Raw genomic sequence first — 22,445 nt, 5'->3', positions numbered from 1 at the left:
AAATCTCAACTTTTCCTTTACGAAAATAACATTAAGACGAGAAAAGTAAACTTTACATAATCAACCAAGTGCAAAAATTTGCCTCTACTAAATTCATCACTAATTTGCACAATGTTTCGTATCTAATTCAGTAATTTATTTTCCAGGCATGATCAATTGCTACTTTCTTAAGTTCTTTAACTTGTTAACTCATCATGATCATTGTATTAAAAATGTGTTGACATTTTGATCCGTCTTGACATTTTTAATACACTGATTGATGAGTTAGCAAAGTTAACAACTTAAATAGTTAGCAATATAACACACCATTTATTTCCCACAACTAAATTTAACTAAATTTGCATTAAAAAAAAACAAAAACCATAATATTATAGTAACTGTAATAAACATTTATTATGAAAATTGAATTGCCATAAATCAACATGAAGATTAGTTATTGGGACACCACGGATGGAGTATATAGATATAATGAATCTTAATTAATACTATAGTTCGAAATTTAATCTAAAAAAAGTTAGTGGTGTAACATGAGTGGGATACCACACCAACAAGTACTATAATAAAGGTTCCCCATGTTCTAAGAAAACAATTCTATTTATATTAATAAATTCCGAAGTGCAACTTCCTCTTATTTTCTTCTTTTAGGAGAATTGCAACTAAGTTTCGAGGATCTTAAGGTTTAAACCCAACCTACAAAAGTCAAGCGTCGTATCTTATTGGAAAACGGTAATATAAGCCGTTTATATTTTAGAGGTTCTCCAACAAATCCAACAAATTCGAGTAATTGACTTTTGCATGATAATTATAGTAATTAGTTTTATTTTGATTGTTTACCAAGTTCAAATCACCACAATCATAAAGACCGGTGAGGATAAATCGTCCACCACTGCGACAGTTACATCAATTATTGAGTTTTACTATGCAAAAATTTGGTGAATGAGTGATTGGAATGGCATAAATACAAATGAACTATAGTATGTCAACCAAAGTGACAAAAGCAAGTGGCCCCGCCCCTAACTTTGATAGAAACTTAATAATTTTGTTTTCAGAGAAAACGCCGAAAACACATAGGAAACAGGCTGATAAAACCTTAAATAAACCAACCCCCACAAACATTCAATAAGTATTTTAACTACAGACAACAACACAATAACATAAACAACCCCTCCCTCCCCAACTACTGAAAACGACCTCTACTTTCATAATTTATCTCCCTAACCCTGTACAATAAGATATAATTATATATATATATCCACCAGATTAAATAATCTAACAATCTACTATTCCAACTTTGGATATCTTGTCTTCTCTTGGATGGTAGAAAGCAGATTAAACCCCACTTTACAGCACATACATCACCACCACAACCATAGATAGGTTCCCATCAAGCAACACTTATCATGCTATCTCCACCACTCCCATTAAAGCCAGCAGCTGGCATTGCTTGGAAGGCGGACGCGTGTCGCTCTTGACTGGCCGGAGGCGCCTGTGATGACATGGACAGGTTTAGTGACAGAGGCTGATTCGCGGCCGCTGTCGTTGTCTTGTTTAGATTGAGGCCGGCCATTTTCGATGATGGGGGACTGGTAAAATGGGAATTGGCCTAATGGGCTTTGGTGAATTGGTGAGCTGATTGACTTGACCAAGTGAGAGTTTGTCCATTGGAGTTTCGGTTGTGATTGGCACCACTAAAGGTGTGATAGCCATGCCAAATTTTGGCAGGGGAATTTTCTCAAGATTCTTGGTTTGCTGTGTTGGTGGTGGAGGCTGAGCTGAATTTTCTTGATACATTTGGTCATCATCAATGGCAGAGCCCACAACCTGTTGAAAGCAAAAGAAATCAACAAAGTTCACCAAAGTCACATACAATTTATTGCAAGTGACAACTAATTGGAGTACTAACAACTAATTTCATGACTACTGAATACCGACAATTTCTCGGATAATTAAACCAAGGAGAGGACTTCCTATTCGTACCTAATTACCTATGGGAATTGAATTATGTGTAGTATTAGAATACCTAACTTCTGTGTTATGCAAGGTGAAAACAAAGAAAACGCCTAAAAATGAATGAACATAGCAAATACTCTAAATGAAAATTAGAAGTAAATAAATACTCCAAAAATGAAGGTTAATGAAGAACTAAAAGGTGGGAGAAATACCGCATCAGTAGTAATGTCAAAGAGGCTGGATCTCCGGCGCCGCCTGTTGTGGTTGTTGCGGCGGAGGAAGTACTTCTGCGCATGGCTTGCGACTTGAGTAGGCGTTCTGGTTTTCACATAATTTCTGGAAATCCCTCTCCAATCTCCTTTCCCAACCTTCTGCAGCCCCAATAGAAATAGCCTGTGCTCCTCCTCACTCCACGGAACCCCTAATTTTGAAACAAATTCCACAATCGCACTCAATTCAACAATCAAATCAGGTCGCCAATTTCTCAATCAATTACCCCAAAACATTACCTCTTTTCCGCTCGCGGCTCCTGCCGGAGGGGTGAACGACGTCGTCGGAAGCATAGCCGGCGGCGACATCGTGGCTGGAATCCTGCGGCAGCTGGTCGTACTGAGCCAAATTGTTCATGCTCACACTCTTCCTGAACGATCCTTCCGTCAAAACTCTCACTCCAAACAGCATGAATCCCCTACCACCGCCGCTGACTTCAGATCCTGTGCGCGAGCTCTGGCCGTCTTCCAGGGCGGAGGTGTCGGAGCGCATCGCCGCCATCTGTTTGAAGGAGTATGTATCGCCTGGTTCCCCCGCCGTACGTGGAGGGTCAGGCCATGTAGAGAGAGGATAGAGGAAATTCTGAGTGGAGACGGACGATGGAGAATATAAGGTGCGATCGTTTACGTAGCAATGAGGGTTTGTTTTTGTTTATAAGCCACTGGTGTGTATAGATATTCCGCTGCTTTGCTAGTGCACGCTCATTTGATCATCGTCGAATCAATGCCCTCCACATCAATCGTCTTTAAATCAACCAACGGATCCAAAAAATATTTGTACCGATTGAAATGTTCTAATATATGTAGGTAGTGTTTGATTTTTAGGATAAAATAGTACTTTTAAAAATGATAAGATAATTTAATTAATTGTAGATTGTTTTATTGGAGATGATGATATTAATTATCCATAATTATTGTTTGAGTTTGAGATTACTTTCTAACCAAATCACTATATATTTAATCTCAAAGATACATTTTAGAACTAAACAAGTAATGGATGAACAAATCGGGACAAACTCCAAACCTAGATTTCATTTCTAATAAATCATATCTTATACATCTACCATATCACTCTAAAAATAATTTGAAACGAAATTAAATTATTGCATTACAAATTAGTAAAACAAAAACAACAAAATAATGACAAAATGGGTAGTATTGTTCTAATTGGGTGGAACGGAGTGGTGATGGAAGCAGAGGATAATCCCTCAATGGAATTAAATACATAGGTAATTGATAGAAATGGACTCTAATTATTGGTGACATACGGTCTAATTGGACATATGAAAAGTCTTGATTATTAAAAAGTACTTATTTGCTTTCAATAAATAAAAGAAATTTTTAAAAACATAAATACAAATAAAAAAAAGGATGGTGGAGAAGAAGGGGTTTCTGGGCCGTAAAAATGGCATATTTTTAAATATTTGGCATAGGGCCTTTTGTTTGGTCACCATTGGGGTGGGTGGGATTTCAAAGGAAGGGGGAAATTTGCCCCCCTAATTACACTCAATTCACCATCCCATTTTTTTTTATATCTCCCTTTTTTTTCATAGTGTACTTTTCATATTGATATCTAACAATTTTTCAAAAAACATTATACTAACAAAATTTAGATTTTTTGTTTTTTTTTTTTAGAGAAAAGCCATTTTTTTGACTCCTTAAAATTGCTTTTGTAAATAATTAATGTCAAAGAGGGAAAATTTTTGGGAACATTATCTCATGAATCATTTTTGTAAGAGGGCACTTTGGTCATGGTGTGAACACAATCAAACACTAGATACACTCCCCATAAATAGTTATTACATGTCTTCTTGTAAGAAAGGGTCTTTATAGATGCTTTATAAAGCATCCATTGATATAGTGTTTTCAAATTTGTTGTATATGTTTTTTCAAGGGGTTCAATTTTTGACTAAAAAGATCATATTTTTTATAATTTTATACATAAAATTCTACTTATGCTCAATAAGATAGAATAAAATTGTTTTGCTCCCCCAAAAGCATGGTTCTAAGTAGAGTATAACTTATATTGTTAAAGTGCTGGGTAGGCTTAGATTATATATAGAATAAGGACCCACTTATTAGCATACTTTCAAATATAATAGTAGGATTTATTTTATCAAACCAAGCATATTTTAAGTGGGCAAAGAAGAAGTCAATTAAAAAACACATGGTCACGAACAGAGAAAGTGTACATGTGAAATAATTAGATGTAAAAACCCTTAATTAGTATTTCGGATTACGAAAATTTTTATATATTAGGACGTAAAAATTTAACTAACTAATTAAATTTCAAACTAAGACAAATCTTTTCTATTAGAAATATCTATCTTTAAAAAAGTCATAAAAATATTTTTAAAAAAATTAATAAATAAAATTTGGGAATTTAAGCAAATTTCCCCCCTTAAAATCATTTAAAAACTTTAAATTTAGTAATTCTATTTAAATTATTTTTTTACAAAAAATATATCAACTTAAAGATAATTTTATAAGGATTCCCGAGATCCCATTTCTATGTTCAACGACGTTTTTATTAAAATTTAATTTAATTTTATTTTGAAAGTTGAGGCATTTCATCCCTGTCTCTTTGCTTTAACCGTAATTTTTTATTATTAAGGAAATTTCCAGTTTTTTTTTCCCCTCAAGAAAACACATGCATCCTTCCCTCTCTTAACCATCTCATCCCTTAACTATTTATTCAATTTCATTTTTTATTTTAATTCCCAAAAAAATTTAATTAATAAAAATAACCCCTTTAAAAAAAATAAAAAAATTACAATTTTAAAGGCCTAAAAATTAAAAAATACATAATTAAAATCCTAAATAAATAAAAATACATACTTAAAATACTCTAAATTAAATTATAAAAGCTTACTCGCGGGGGAATCATCCCCGAGTGGCGGTGCACTTGAGATTAGATCGATCCCGAATACCAAGTTGAGCTTTCATATGTAATTCCGTCTAATATGGGCTTCAAATTAAGCGATGACTCATTTTTTAAGTGTCGGCCATCGTGGCGAGAAGGTACATGGACATTAGGGTGTTCGAGCCGAGCCAACCCACACCTTGATTAAACGCGGCCCCTCCTCGGCTTCCCTCTCCCCTTCGCTCTAGCCGCCTTCGCATGTGGTCACCCAGGGCCGGCGTCGTGAAGCCGGAAGACCCCTCGCATCATCGGTTAGGCGTGTCCTCTTGTGAGTCTTGCGCCCGCTTGTCCAGCCAGACGAGTAGTAGCCACGGTAGCCGTGCGTTCGAGCCCGGCAGGCTCGACACCTTGACCAGCACTTTCAAGGTGGTGGACGTAACGACCAAACTTCAACATGCTTGAAATCTTTGGCGTCGTCTTTGTAGAGAACATGGCCTTATTTCTCGGAATATCGGGCTCCCTTCAGCTCACATTTAGTAGTCAGCCTCTTAACCACGTATATCCCGCAAAAATTTTGACATCTTTATCGCATCGGTCTGACCATTGCTGTGCGCTCTTGGCGTTGCGGGCAAAGGTCTTCTTCGGCCTTCGTGCGTTGTAAACTTGGTGAATTTTTTCAGAAATACAAGTGGGTTTGTTGATTCCGACTGACAGGGATCGTGCAGGGAGCCCGGCGATCCAAGCCGCCGTACGAGCCCAGCGTCTCCCTTTGGGTGTATGGATGACGGCCGTGGGTCCCCCACAACCTCGTGGTCGCCCTCTTCCCTTCCTCGGCATTGGCCTTCGTCTGGCGGAGCCTCCACTATCCGCGGTATTCCAAAGTGCGCTCGGCCCGGAAGAGTATAGAATTTGGGATAATTGCGATTGCCCGTACGCTTTGGGGGGAGGGACGATAGTATGCATCTACATCAAAATGTGGTGTTTGGTACGCGGAGTCGATCGAGGCTTAGGTGCCGAGCGACGAACGGGAAGTACCCGAAAAGTTGTATCTTCCTTCAGTACGTCGGCTCCAATTCCAGAAGTCGAACCCGCGAGGAGCGCCGCGAACGCGGCTGGAGTTTCCATCGCCGTACGTTTTTCAACAATTGGAAAGAATATGTGAGTGTAGTGTTTGTGTGTAAAATGAAAAATGGAAGAGGAATGAAGTATTTATAGAATAATAAAAAGAAAAATTAAAAAAAAAAAAATTGAAAATTTTGACCGTTAATTTTTATTTTTTTTCAAATTTTCAAATGAAAAAATAAATAAATTATGGCGTCATAGTGCGCCCGCCCATTTCGCCGGCGGCGGGTGGGCGTCCAGCGCTCATCCGCCGGCGCGCGCCACGTGGCTGCGCACGGCGAGGCTGTCTCGTCCGTGAGGCTGAGTTCACTCTTACCTAGCGGTCTCGCCGCTATCTCGTCTCGCCAGAGACGAGGCCCAGGAGCGATGGCGAGCGGCTGCGGATGCCACGATAACCATGTAAACGTCTCGATAAATATGTGTTGATATTTTCTTGTCGCAGTATTTTATTAGCATGTCGTATTGTTGATATTTGTAATACCACTTATATTCATCGAGGCGGATCTAGGTGGGGTCGGCCGACCACCGCCAGCCTCGGAGAATCGCCGGAGGCCGCCCTCCATTGGCCGCCGACCCCATGGTCTCCTTCGCACCTTGACCCCATCCTCGGCACCCGTCCGACGATGGCCTACTTGCGGAGAACTGGAGTTTAATTTCCTATTAATTTTCTATTTATTGGGCTTTTATAAAATTTGGACCATCTTATTTATTATTGATTAAGTTATAGTCTAACTCATTTTTCACCTTTTATTTTAAAAGAAATTCCAACATTAATTCAAGGTTTCATAAGTTAAAGAACGAAAACCGGGTATAAGTTTCCAGTTTCAATACTAGTACTGATAATCTTTAACTCACTTTTCTACAATAAGACTATTATTATTTTCATTTTTTTCACTTTGTAGACTAATCAATAACTATTATACTCCTACTCCGTATTCCATATCTGTTCTCTTAGTCATAGTTTTTTCTCTAATTTAATTACTTTTGCTTTTTGATTATTCATTTTATTATACTCCTCTGATTCCTAAAAATAGAAACTTGAAAGCGACTGATGTATGCAAAATTGGTAATGTGTTAGTGAAAAATGAGTCTTGGCTCCTTGAGAAAAAAAAAAAATTTCCTAATATAAAAGTTTATATTTTAGAGGATGGAGGAAGTACTAATATTTATCCTATAGACTAGATTAATAAATGCTATATGAAAAGATAGATAATTGAATATATCTAGAGCTACTAGTAATTTTATTAAATCTATCCAAACTATCGCGAATAATTTACGGTGAAATAATTTCAAGTCATTTTGAATATGTATGCGACTGGAGTCAACTTTAGGTGTACAATATAACGTAGTTTTATTAAAATTTAATATTTTTATTAGTAAAATAAAATTTAAATATATAATACTTGTCTCGTTTGGTCAGCCATGAATATGGTCTGGTCATGATTATTATGTTGATATAAAAAAACGTTAACAAAAATTATCGTATGATATACATGTGTGATGTGCCATTTTGTTGATATTTTGTCTTACTAGTATTTATTAAGATTAATAAGATTTAATGCGCTCGAAACCGTTTAAAATCTAAAGATGAAGATTTGAGTGTTAATTTTAGATTAGCGTCTTCCTTATAAGCATTAGAATATGACCGTGTGCATGCATATGAAAATTGTGCAAACTATTCATATTGTTTCGTCTGAGTCAAATTAGTTTGTAAAATCTGATCATTTCATATCCTTTAGTTTCTTTTATGACCTTTACTAAAGAGCAATATGTGATTGCAAAAGCAGCGCATCAATTCAACGTACAATAATTTTTTGAGTGGCATCACTCTATAAATGGATGTCTAGAATAATGTTAGATAGTTATCACACACTCTTACTAAATGTATGAACTTTTTCTTGTATCAGTTAACCAGTAAAAATACTTTTTAAAGTAGATATATGCTAATAATTACTCATTAGTCCAAGAACAAATTTATACAGAGCATTAAAAATAAAATGAGACATTTAAATTTGTACATCCGAAAATAAATATGGAATATTTAATGGCAAAGGCAGTGAATTAATAATTATCATGAGCTCAATAATCGTGTCTCTTAGTTGGGATGACCTAGTGAGATCTCAACTTACTTAGTCATTTTACCTAACAAGCTTCTTGAAGTGATGTTTTTTATTAAAGTCTCCTTGATTGTGTTGGCTAAGTTAATCTCATCTCTTATGAAACACGTGTTTTACTCTGTCTAAAAAAGAGGAAAACGACATATTTGTCCATTTTCTAACTCAATAATTTTGCTATTAAACATCCAATTATATTGCCTTCATTCTCAGCCACGGATTTCAAAGGAAAGTGCTAGTGCATCTCACTCGAAATTTAATTTCAATCGGCTTAATTGCTCATAACAATTTCGATTTATTAATAGATAGTAGGAGTAGTATATACTGAAAAAAAAAGAGTATGCAAATAAGTATTATCGCATAGATTATCATCACATCCAATTTAATCAACTGGAGTAGGATAGTATAGTGATGTTTAGTTTTCAAGATAAAATAATATCAAGATATAATTTAGGATTGAGTTATGAGATTATATTAGTCAAGGGGGGATTAGCTATGACTAATTATCACGTTTATTATCCCGTCCAAGTTGATTGTGGTATTGAATGCAACAGGCAAAGCATCTGTATAAATTAAATTTAATACGTGATCACGTGTACCGATCGAACATTAGGAAATATGTGTTTGTATAGTCTATACAGAAATAATTATGTTTACTAATAACTATTTATGGTTCTAAAACCTTTGGCATCAAATTAAAGTTTTCAACGTAAGTATGTTATGAGTTTTATGATTATGTAATTTTGGAATAATTATTTTGGCGTTTGTTGTGATTATATCTCCAAGAATATTGGGTGGCTTAGGATCAGCTTCTTGAGATATCGTGAAAGTGGGAGCACCAATCACAAACTCCCAAACTTCAGCCACAAAACGCTTATCTGTTTCATTTTCATACATACATACAAATTTAAATAATCAAGCTTATGTCTCCTCATATTATTTTATGTTGCTTTCATGATCGTGCATTCAAAATTCAAGACCACGTTTTTTGATTTCGATATTTGCACATCAGATTACAAAATATCAAAGATGTCAAGATTTTTTATGTTAGAAGAGGTAGAGATAATTTGATTTGGGGTTGTAGCTAGTTCGACTTTGACCGAGTATTTTAGACAAATTAATTGAAACAGCAAATGCTATTAAATTAGTAAATTAAAATGCCATGGTATGCAAAGGCAGGAAACAAACTGGAATTAAGATATTTAATTTCCTTGTCATTTTTTCTTCGTTAGTAAGTCTTGAGATTGTTCTTTTTCTTTTTCTCTTTTTGGGTTGATTTCATTTCATCCAACAGTAAATTTATTCGAATTGTATGTCGGGCATCTATCCCCTTCTGGATATTATGAAATGAACTGAAAGATGTATAATCGAGCACAAAACACTCTTATTAAGACAATTTAACTTTTTTAGCTGGACAGGACGACATATATACTATATGTAGGATTTCCACCCAACTTAAGCTGGGCTGCATATTTTGATCCAAAGATTTAGAACAAGACAAAATGGTTGCCTTAAGAAGTTTCTAAGCCCATTATACGTTTGTCACGCATTTTAAATGTTGCCCAAAGCGTGTCAATCCCTATGTTGGCCGTTGGCTTGGTTGAAATTGATTCAATTTAAATGGTATTATTAGTGCAAATTTAGCAAAATATTATATGAACAATGTTAATACTTAATATTATGATTGCCTTCATATTATGTCACGTATATTTCTTAAATGTGATTATTTAATCCATCGATAATCCATTGATCGGTTTTGCTATGTTTTGATCGCTATTCATTCATTCATTCAACTATATTTTAATATTTTCCCTCAGATCACTCCCAATTTTGACGTCTTTTTGACTGGAAACCGCGAGGTTTTAAGAAATATAATGGAAAGTGAGTTGAAAAAAGTTTGTGGGATATGAGTCATACTTTTAAAGTATTAGTTTTATAATAAAATGTGGTAGGAATGAGTTAGTGGAATATATAGTCCATTACAAAAATGATAAAAGTGAAGTGTGTCAAATTTTCATGAATGGATCCAAAATGGTAAATTGTGTCAAAAATTTTAGGACGGAGGGAGTACTATTTTCACACTTGTCGGCCCCATTATAAAAGTGAAAGCACATATTCTACGGACTGAAAGGCATTCAATTGTTGGTGGAGCTACCCCTACTTTCCTTTCATTTGTTTGTCACATTAGCAATTTCTTTTCTCTCAACTTTCATCTTGCTACGTACTCTAGTATATTTTTCCTTGCACGAAAACTTATCTACTACTGCAATAAGTAAAGATGTGCCGTGGAATGATCTGAATTTTAGAAAATTTTATTTTATGTGTTAAATAGAGAAAAAAATATAATTTTTAAATTAATGTGAGATAGAGTTTTTTAAAGAAAATAGAAATGTAATATCTTTTGTAGACCCAAAAAAAAGTGAACAACGGAGGGAGTAGTATCACGAGAACAATATTTGTATCAAGATTTCACCTTTTGTATTGTTACGGGCTTTGTTGGTCGAGAGTAGACAAAGAAGTTGTAGGACTGAAAACCAATACTATAATATTTCCGGACCAGCTTGGTATAAGCCGTGTTTGGAGTTGATGAATTATCCAAGAAAAAACAGAAAACTAGATTAGCCGATTCTCAATGGACGCGGGAATTCTTCAGCTATTCGTTATTCCGTTAAACCCTCCACGCCAACGTCATGTTTCCCACGCCCGCGCCAAATCAGGGTTTCTCTCCAATTCTCAGGTGAACTGCAACCAATCTCCTCATCTTCTCATTCACAAATGATTGCTGAAAATTGACTGGAATTCGATTCAAATGGAAGGGAGGCTATGGAGGTCCCAAGCCCAAGAGGGACCTGCTCGCCGAATGGGTGTCTAAAAACGACGATTTCGTCCGGAGCTTGCCGATATACGTCGGCGGCGCATCTCTGGCGGTTGTGCTCCTCAATCGAGCTGTGTCGGGCATTGCTCCGGTTGCTGACGCTAACGGGCAAGTTCAATTATCCTGTGATATCGAATTAATTTTCCCGCTCTAGATCCAAAATCGAGGAAATAAACGTAGGAACTTCAAAAATGCATGTTTAAATACAAATTGCTTGTATTTGCTACATTTACAAAAACTACTTTTAGTTTGGAAAACTAGAATGTGCAATCCTTTGTTCAGCTACGCATAATTTGCTACTTTAATAGTTTATTTCAGAGGTATGCTATCCTTACTGATTAGTTTTATGGAAAATCTGTAGCTTGAACTCTCTGTTAATGGTTAAATCAGTGAATTATTGAGCATCTGCTGTATCTGGCAGTTCCCAGTCTAGAGCAGATCTGTTGACGCTTGGTTTGGCTGTTACCAATATCTTGATCAGGGCTTGTGTGGCTCTCCGTTCGCCCAAAAACTATTTCTGTGGTGAAAGATATCTTCCATTTGATAGTTTTGGTATGGTATTGGAGAAAATGGTTTTATTTTTCATACTTAAACTTCAGGTAGATCCTAATGGGGTGGATTGTCGAAGAATTTATCATGGCCTTCCTGAATCTGTGACTTCAGAGTTACTCTGGTATTTATATTTGTTCTATTTTAGCTACTTCTTTCACAGAAACCTTTTTTCCAGTTCATCTTTCTACACTTCCACTCATTATAACTTAATGAATCTTAGGCTGTTATTTATTTTCAGATATTTATTGTTCCTGTTTTTTCTCAATGTAAACTAATTTGTTCAAAGGAAAGAAAAGGGGGAAAGAAAAATCGGCTAAAGCATAGAAAATTATTTAGACAGATTAAAATCTCGGGTCTAGTTCCGACTGATAAATTTGTTGAACAACTCTAAAAGTGATTGACAAATGCAGATTAACAATGTTTTCTTGTGAGATATTACAGTAAATTGAGAATGTTGATAGTGGTTATATAGACTGGAAGTCTGAAATAATGTTCACTTTATGAAAAAGCGGAAAAAACCTGATGCTTTTGCCAATCCTCAGGGCATGGGAGTCTATATCAAATGCTACATGCTGCAGATCTCATTGCTTAGTGTATGATGGTATCTGCATTTTACAAATAGGGTTTGCTGATGTCTTTACACTTCAAATGGAGATGAACCCATGGGTGTAGATGCTGACAATTGATCAGATCCCTCTATGAGGGACTTATGAGATCTGGATCACGTAGATATTTTAGATTTTCCCTTTGCATGGAAATTTTAGTTTTATTGTGGCATTTGATAGTGAATTGATATTGAATGAACACATTTCTCCAGAAAGTTATTTGGCTAATCTGTCTTTGTATCCTGGGAAGCTGAGCCCGTTTTACCTTCAAATCCCGGGTATTTCTGTAATTTCTTATCTTTGAGGAAGATATAAAATTTCCAATCTTTCGTGACTAATGTAAGTTATGCACACAATTTACTTCTTAACCTGAATTTTTCCCTTATGTAGTATAAATATCATATGTTGTGGACTTGTGGGTTGAGACAGTGAACCCCCTCTTTAATTCACCATGGTGTAATTTGATAATTTTGTTATTAACCTCTCATTTGTTCCTCAAAGTCTTCTTCTGTATCATTAATGATGGTTCCAAATAAACATATGGCCTCTTTTTATTACCCCATTGATATTTTTATAAAAACATCATAATCTTAGTTGTATACTTCTCCTTTGCCCATAAATGTGCATGTAAATCAGTACTTGTGAAGTAATTTTTGGAAAATTGATGTGTTTAGGCTGTTATCTTGCAACCACTTGGTGAAAAAGGAATTGCAATAGTTGGTGGTGACACAATTGGGGGTTCACTACTTCAGACCAGGTATTTAAGTATTTTTTTTTTTTTGTGCTTATCTAGAATAAAAGGGTTCTACATTTTAACAACTGCCAAGTTTTACATGGGCTTCTCATGATTTATTCTTCAATTGGAAAAATGTGACCATAAATATTCTTTGTCATCTTCATATTCTATGCACTAATTTCTAACTTTGTACATTTCTATTTCTCAATTTTAGGCATGGATCACATTAATAGCAGAGAAGTTAAAATGCTACACTTGCAAAAGCTGTAAATAAAACTCAATTGACAGTGGAAGAGAATAGCTAATTAATCCAGCTATGACTTGAATTCCTGATCAGCCAATGATGCCCCTAATAATGCATCACTTCAATGGTAACTTCAAATTACTCAATTTATGTGTAGAGTGACTGTAAGATGTTTATGTTCCTCGATGAGAAGATGACTGGAAAAAATGAATGACCTTTCTTTTGGTGCTTCAGGATTATTATTAGTATTATTAAAACGGCGTTAACATTAGAATTTTCAGGATAGTATATTTTGACGTTTTTTCTTCGGGATATTTGTAGGCTATTCTCGGCTAAATGCTAAAAGCCTGGCATCCCATTCTTTTGTTCCTGCAACACAATGTCCAATTTTCCGGAAGCACCATCAAGTTGAGCCCCACTACTACAATAGATTGAGAATGCCAGATTTTTGGATGTTCAAGCAGAGTATCTTTTCATGTAGAAGATACATTTTGTTGTTTCTATGCTACAGATTTTTTTGGATTTCATATTTCTAATGTCTTGCAATAGTTTCCTTACTTGTAAACTATTCATTCAATAATGCTGCTGAAGAGTTCAATCATTCAATAAGAAAGCTAAAACTCACTTCCTTACTATCTATAGCTCTGTTTCTAATCTATGGCCTCTCTAGTCTTCTCCCAAAAGCAGATGTATACAAATAGGAAAACTATAAATGAATGTCTAGTGTGATCTTCTCCTTTTACAAGTGGCAGGAACACTTATTTAGCACCGGCTGGTGGTGCCTCCCACGGCAGCAAACCGGTGTTAAAATCAGCCAGATTAGCCAAAACAAAGTCTCTGAGCCCTGTGTCCCAAACCCCACAGAACTTCTGTGGCCAATCAGGTGGCTCAATGGCTTTCCCTCCCCAGCCCCGGGGCTCTGTCACGTGATCCCTCGTTCTGGTTCTGTTGCCAATCTGCAACGTATGTAGCAACTCTTCTGTAAAATTTTGCTCTAAATACCTCCCACCTTGGTATTTGTAATGATTGATGACTGCTGCAGTGGCAGGCAAATTCAGGTACTTGAATCCCTTTTTGAGGTGGAAATGGTGCACCACGTTGAGCAGGGTTGGGTCGAGTGCATCTGCCCTGACGATCGACTTGTGCCTCTCGGGACTCTGAAGCCGACAGCTGTACCCCACAGTGACCCCTGTGGTGGCGCTGCGCTCAGCCCGGACGGCCCAAAGCTGTGGCAGGATGTCCGGATCTCAGCTATGGTGCTCGACACGACGACACGTTGGCCACTAAGGTACGCAGTGAGCCCTGCTCTGCATACCCTAGTTTCCTGAATCTTTGGTGCTTGGGAGTTGTATATGGCAAGTGGAAATACTCATCCACATCCATGAATGAGACCCATTTGCATTCATCCTTTGCTCTCACTGCACAGTGAGAGAACCCTGCTTCCTGAGTCTTGATCCATGGCCACACATGCCGGCTGACGTTGTAGTTCTCTCGATCAAGATTTCGGACAACCTCATCTATCCCATCATCGCTGTTGTTGTCGTACACGAACCACCTCTCCACCCCCAGCCACGCGTGGTACATGATCCACTCGCGTATGGCTGAGCCCTGGTTCCACACCATCGTACACACACACAGCTCATATTTACCCTCACTCATCTTCCTCCCATCATACCCTAAATTAGACACCTTTGCCACAGATGGCACGAGCAGACGCCTACGAACATGAGGCTGCTGCACGCAATAGTGACGCGAATCCCATCAAAACTATCCACGTTGCCATGGACTCGCAACCTCCGTGGCAACGCGCACCTCACAACTTCCTGAGCAGCAGTCAATGCCTTGGTCCTCGTCACGTACCTATCCTTCCTCTCCCGCTTCCCCAACGCGAAATGGCAACTGAATTGGCTCGGGTCCGACTTCCTATCCGCCCTTAGATTCAATCCTTTGACAAACACAACAACAGAGCTCTCATCTATTGCAGCTGCATAAGTAACCCTGTTCCAATGCTTCAACGATGAACTATCCTCGAAAACCCTATCCTCGCCACGCCACCTCAAATCCGTAGCAGCCGAATAATTCCCAACCGGAAGAGGCACCTGACAATGATCCTAAACTCATCGTATTCATCTACAGACAGCACCTTGTTCACAGCAGAAGCACCACTGTAATTCTGTCTTCTTCAATAAAATAAACACATTCCAATTTATCATCGTTCATCAACCCATCTTTCCTACCGCCGGTCACCAACAAGAGACATGGTCGGGGAACAAAACCCTATCCTCAATCTCCAACGGTAACAAAACGCCCCCAAAAGTTTGTATTGACTTAGCAGTCGTAGTAGACAGTAAGGATAAGCTAGAAACGACTAGAACAGGGCGGAAAACGGAAGAAGTGAAGGGGAGTGTGTAGGATAAGAGGTAGAGGAAAGTGAGGAAGCTGAAGCAGAGGAGGAGAGATCTTACAGAAAAAGAGATGGTCGGAGAATACGTTTTCTGTTGCGGCGTTGATCGGAAGAGCTCATCTGTTTGTTGGTGAAGATGAGTAATTAATGAGATTACGGATCTGATGATTTAAGGAAATGGAGAAAATTGGTTGTGCAGATCTGTGCGAGTGCCGACAGCGGTTGGTGCAGCTTCTTCTTTTCTTTTCTTACTTTAACGTTTGTTGCTTCTGTTATCTAGTAATTGTCGGAGAGATTACTCTCTCTCTGCTGCTTTATGGGAATAATAATCATCTTTTTTACAGCTGCAGCAAGCTATGGCTGTTGCCTGTTGGAGATGTTGCTTATGTGGAGTTTGCCTTAAACGTGTGTGCTAATTCAATAAATCAGCTTAGATTCTTAATTATGCTTATTCATGTTTGGCTGACTATATTTAGGACTTATAAATTGTGTAATTTATGTTTCATGACTAGGGGGACTTGCTACTCAATTTAAGGCGTCTTGTTTATAATTTCCATTCTTGTGTAGTGGTCTTTAATTATAACTACAAGTCTCGAGTAATTTTCTTTGTTTCTTGGTTGCGCATCTTCATTTTAAATTGAAATGGGTAGCGAAAAATCGCGAAATTTTTTAACATTCTTTATTTCCCCGATAAAATTGTTAAAAATACACTCCATCCTTTAGGAGAGTCGGCTGCAAATTTGGACTTTTCAATAACCAACAACAGAAGTTGGATTTCTTCTAAGTTCTAAGATAGTACTTTTATTCGCTAATATATGCGCAATACAAAATAGAAAAAGTATCAATCGACAATAGTCATGAGGTCTTCATTACATTGCATAAATTCAAATTGACAATTCAAAGTATTCATTATGATATGACTACATAACACAGTAATTAAAGTACGCCTTGTTACCTTAATAAGTGGAGTAATATTCTGTGTTATTAATGTCTTGTTGAATTCACCTAATCTTAATTAATTGCTTCGTATTTTTAGCAAAGGTATTATAATAACAATTTATTAATCAATCTAAGTTACTCCATCTGTATCATCTGTATCATAAAGTTTGTAGCCATTTTTCATTTTCATTTGTCCTACAAAATTTGTCATATTTTATTTTTATCATTCGAGAACCTTTATTCCATAACTCGTTCATACTTACATTTTGTTATTCCCTTAGTTCCTTATTGATTTTGAATGGAGAGAGTATTATAGAACTATTGTGACTCGCCCTCCTGAAAATGATCTACTTTTGTTTTTGTTCCCAACCAAAATGATATATTATTAAATTTTAAAACACATTTATCTTTATTTTATTATCTCTTTTGATGGACAGAGGGAATAGAATATTTATAGTAATAAATAATTAAATGCTGCTTTTGTCATTTATACAGGTCTATAGTAACGGCCACGTGGAACGTTGTTTACACGCGCGTTAAAGAACGTTTAGGTTCGGTACATGTGGCAGGTAGTTGTTGGGTAGCTTGATTTACTTTCGGAAATTTAGGGTGATAGATTGATCAGTTTTAAAGTATTACTGGATCAGTTTTGGTCGTTTTCGATTATTTAATTGAAATAAATGAACTGGATAATGGATGCCCATTCTCTTTTGTTTTGCTTTTAGCGAGAGCATACTCATTCTCTTTACATTCACCGTTAATAATTCCAATAGGATCGACACCGAATTATAAAAAATAAGAAAGTAAGTGAATGAACAAATTTAGCTTTACACACCATCTAAATGACAATGAAAAATTGGTGAATTTTGGAATTAAAATTTTCATTTTTGTACCCTTTTCATGAATTGAACAATTTAGGCTTGCAACACAGCTAAGAATATTCTTTTCTTGACACGTGTGAAGTATAATTATTGTACTCAACTCAGTCCCTTTCTAAGTGAGCATTTTTATCCGAATCCGCATTTTATCTAGTATATTTTATGAGTAAGAACATATTTGATAAGAAAGTGTGATATAAGAAGATATATAAAAACAATATGTAGAGATTTTTTTCATAATTTTTTGATTATAAAGAAATTATCTACTTTGTATAGTATTAAATAATAGTGGCTTAACTAGACAAATTGATGGGTTACATAAAAAGTTTTAATTATGGCAAGATTGGGTAGGGCTCTTGTCTTATATTAGGCTTTGAGTTAAACAAGATCTTAAATATGATATCAAACAATTAAAGTGCTATTTAGAATTGTACATCCAAAAAAGGAAAATGTGGCATTTAGAGTGGGACGAAGGGAGTATATTGGTTTAACATGTTGCCAGAAAATCGTTTCATCCAAGAAGGGTCAAAAAAGATGAAATCTAAAAGAAAAATTCTTTTCTTCAAAGGCATACAAAGAAATGGTACATATAGAAAAGAAGAATCATAAAAGTCTTCTTACCATATTTCAAGTTTGATTACAACAGCACGTTCAACGATTTTAAATTAAAACCATCATCGAATTATATAAACTTTTTTCCCAGTTTTATTCTTCAGTTTCTCCCCTGTTCAGAGAATATCTGCGCATTAAGCACTAGTGAAAAGAGAAAAATAGCTTGATTCAACAAACCTGAATAAACTGCGCCTCCTTTAAGAGATGACTATTGTGAAATGGAATTGGAATTGGAATTGGAATTTCAATTAACAAAATCTGCCACTAGGGCTCACCTGAGTGCTTTTACACAGTTGGATTGAATTTCTACACGACTGCGCCCGCTGCTGTTCGCTCACAACAGTTTGCTTGCAGAAGATTAATAAAGGCGCTTCATACCCTCCATTAGAGCATCAGTATGCTCTGGCTTGCCTACGGATACACGGACATAACCCGCTAATTCTTTGTTACTGTAGTGACGAATCATGATACCCATTTTTGCGAGGTCTTCCTGTAAGGAGAAGTTACATATGTAAAGATTTGCAATGAACTGCTTGAATAACAGCCTTTAGGTTCATATATCTAGATTGCAATCAAACTACTCAAGCCCAACTTTTCGATAGGTCAGAACTGAAAACCAAAAACACCATACCTTCAGTTTCTTAGCATCTCTTCCAGTTGTCACCTCACAAAGAATGAAATTGGAGTAGCTTGGATATGGATTTAGAAATGGCACTTCTTTCAAAAGCTTAAATAGCCTCTCTCGCTCTTCCACCAAAGCTATTTTCACATTCTGATACAAATCAAATATAGATGTTGATAAATGGATGGCTCTACCAGTCAATAAAAATTACATGGCACATGAAAAGTGAGACAGAGATGTTGATCCTGGTACCTCTAGATAGGTAGGATTCTCTAATGCAGCACATGCTGCAATTTCAGCTGCTACTGACACATTATATGGCTGCTTGGCCCTCCAAAGGTATTCAATAATGCTCAATGGAAATGCTCCATATCCAATTCGAAGGCCGGCTAGAGCTGAATCACCAAAAATGAATACGACCATCATTTATTATTTATAATGCATCATAGCACCCCAATATTATAGGATATATATATCAGCCAAACAAAAACCTCGCACAAAACAGTTCATTAAGCAGTAAGTAGGTTTAGTTTTGCCATCAACTCAAGAATTTTGCATAATTAGAGCAGCAGTTAAGGCTTAAATCCCACTTCCCTGTAAAATATGTTCCTATATGCGCAGAGAGCAATCCTACAGAATGCCTAACATCAGAGAGTTGGTTTAACTGATGATGCAGCGGACATACCCCACACATTTTGTCCGAAGTTGATAAATGAAGGTCATATAGATAGATTATAGAGGACAACTTAGTTTTAAGTAAACGGAATTCAATAGAATTTTCAGATGTCCACTACTACACATGGCCAGATCGCAAAGCTTACCAACCTAGTGATACACTCATATCAAAATACACATGAATTTTTATCAATGGAACAACTTTTAACCATTTTTCTGTTCAACAGCTATATCAAGTGATGTTGTATTGGATTAAGTTGGGTACTTGGGTGCGTATCAGCATATGAACTCATGACATGGGTCAGAGGTGTGTAGCACTGCAGTACAATCATTATACTGAGCTCCTACCTAATTAAATTGAAAAGCCTTTTGGATTGTATGAAGACATCTCAAGCAACAGGTTTCATGTAGTGCTCAGGAATGGAAAAGAAGGGAGGAAAATACCAGCTCTTTTGCTAAATGTCCGGAGGACAATTAGATTCCGTACTTCTTTACCCATGTCATCTTAGATTTAAGTCCCGCAAATTCGATATATGCTTCATCCAGCACAACTAATATTGGCAGACTAAGTATTTTCACAAAGTTTCATCATCTATAATGCTGCCAGACCAAAGAGGAAATCAGTCCATAATAGAGAATAAGTTCAAACAATCAGAATAAAAACGTACTAGTCATTAACCATTTCAAACATAATCTAAATGTATTGTTTCCAATGATTATTATAGTAATCTCAAATTGCAAACCGCAATGCAGTTGATTACTTTACTCTCTTCGGAGAGTAATGAAAAAAAAAACTATAATTATCAAACAAGAAAAAAGTATGAACTCAAGTGAATTTACCTTCCATCAGGATTGTTAGGTGAGGTGAGGAATATACACTTTGGTTTCTCCTTCTCAACAACTTCAAATATTCTATGCACATCCAGGCTGAAGTCGGGCTTCCTAGGAACTGTGAAATGGGATAAGGCCAGAGTTACAAAAGATGGACTGGGTGTTTTAAAGATGTGAAGACAGATACAGGAAATAAAAGAATAATTATATGCATACAGGCTCAGCATTTGATGTTATTCAATAACAAAATGTGTCTAATTTTTAATTCAAGAAGAGCTGAAAGAGAAAAACAGACATAAGAGACTAAGCAGGTTACCCTTGACTACAAGTGCACCATTAACAGCTGCGTCAAACTCATACATAGTGAAAGTTGGTGGACAGTCCAATATTTTATCACCCGGTTCTAAAACACATCTGAAGGTCAAAAGGAAAAAAATTGTTGTAATTAGACCTTGAGAAAAAAGAACCCTGAAAGTATGAAAGACAATGTCAGAAATGATTGGCCAACAAACCGCATTATCAAATCAATAAGTTCGTCTGCCACAGCCAGCGAGAATATAATCAGCTTCAAGACCAGAATCTTTCGCCAAAGCAGCTCGCAATCTCCGGCTTTCAGGATCGGGATAAATATAAGGGAATCTCAAAGAGCTCAAAGCCTCAAAAACCTACAAGAAAACAGTAATTTTGCAGTAAATTGTGCAAGGTATTGAATAATGGCCGCCACATGAATAATCGCTGCACAGCAAGAACTGAAATACTATCCCACACAATGGAAGACTTAAAGCAATGTTAATAGTACCTCTGGAGGCGGACCATATGGATTTTCATTAGCATCTAATTTGATAATTTCCTCAGGTTTTCTACCGAGACGAGTAGACAACACCTGAACATGAAACACTAAATTTTAGAAGAAACAACTTAGTAAATAGCGATAATCAATAAAACGACTGACTTATTTGGTTTCAGCAGTTTGGTGGGTTTCAAAACTAAATGGCATTAAGAATCTTGAAATGCACCAAATATACTACAGGGAAAAGCTATGAACTTTAAAACTCCTTTGAAATAAAGTTCGTTTGTAAGTACACGAAAAGGAAATGAGGAAAAAGAAATTCCATTTTACTCAAAAAATGCGAATAACACTGACACGAAGACCTTGATATGCATCAATGTTATTAAATAGCATTTGTAATTTGATTTTGTTAACAGAAACTGATGACTAACATAGGCAGAACACTATAACCTCAGTCCTCATACAACAGTGTTTCTTCGTATGTTTTATCCATGTTCATCTATAGCGAGTAACAGAACAGTAAAGGTGGCGATTGGAGAAGAAATTACCTCGAAGGGGAGAATAGGTTGATATGGGGACAATTTACGGAGATGCGGCCGTATAAATGAATCCCCGGTCAGCTTGCCGCCTCCTTCCTTTGGGCTATCCTCAGTTACCGAAACGGCGGCGGAGGAGGAGGCTGGCGGGGTCATAAATGTAATTCTACTCCGCCTGAGATTCACCTGAAATGAACCACAATCGGGACTGGGAATCGGTCTGTCTACACAAAGAGATGAGGTCTTGCAGAGCAACTCGAGCACGCCCATGTATGACCAATTGCTCTCCAACTACAGAAATTATAGCTAATTGAGTAATCTGAGTAGAAGGAAAAAGGATTAGAGAAAGAATTCAAGCATACCTTGATTTCTTAGTGGTGGATGTCGCTGCTCTTGTGAACCCTAAACCCCCTTTTGGTAGTTGGAAAAGTAGCTAAGTAGCCACACACAAGCTTACGACAAGACAAAATATAGATTTTCCTAATTTTATTGATAATTTTGGCGTTTAAGATAATTTCTTAAAATATAAATATGCTTATACCCATGGAAATATCAATGAAATGTCTCCTAATTGCCAAATGGAATTAGTTGATTAATTTAAGGGATAATTGTAGCCAAAATTTATTTAACTTTTGGTCAAATTGTTATGCGTTAGGTTATCTTAATAGTATGACTATTGGACTTGAATGCCACTTATTTTAAACTTTTAATAGTAGGGATAATTGTAGCCAGTTGAAGATTGATTTTTGTTTCAATGGTGCATATTATCATTCGATTCTATACATTACATTCATCAAAATTCTCAACAATAAGGATTAAACCAACCAA

At 36.4% G+C, this 22,445-nt stretch overlaps 4 pseudogenes; 1 reads left to right on the top strand and 3 right to left on the bottom strand.

The window, feature by feature from the left end:
- Positions 1–1,068: 1,068 nt before the first annotated feature.
- On the bottom strand, positions 1,069–2,768 carry LOC125200326 (annotated as a pseudogene).
- An 8,182-nt stretch (positions 2,769–10,950) lies between these two features.
- LOC125200335 lies at positions 10,951–13,857 on the top strand (annotated as a pseudogene).
- A 231-nt stretch (positions 13,858–14,088) lies between these two features.
- Positions 14,089–16,068, bottom strand: LOC125200327 (annotated as a pseudogene).
- A 2,273-nt stretch (positions 16,069–18,341) lies between these two features.
- LOC125200333 lies at positions 18,342–22,092 on the bottom strand (annotated as a pseudogene).
- Positions 22,093–22,445: the final 353 nt, after the last annotated feature.

The sequence above is a fragment of the Salvia hispanica genome, unplaced genomic scaffold (assembly GCF_023119035.1).
Source record: "Salvia hispanica cultivar TCC Black 2014 unplaced genomic scaffold, UniMelb_Shisp_WGS_1.0 HiC_scaffold_907, whole genome shotgun sequence".
Lineage (NCBI taxonomy): Eukaryota > Viridiplantae > Streptophyta > Magnoliopsida > Lamiales > Lamiaceae > Salvia > Salvia hispanica.
This window is presented reverse-complemented; position numbering and strand designations above follow the sequence as displayed.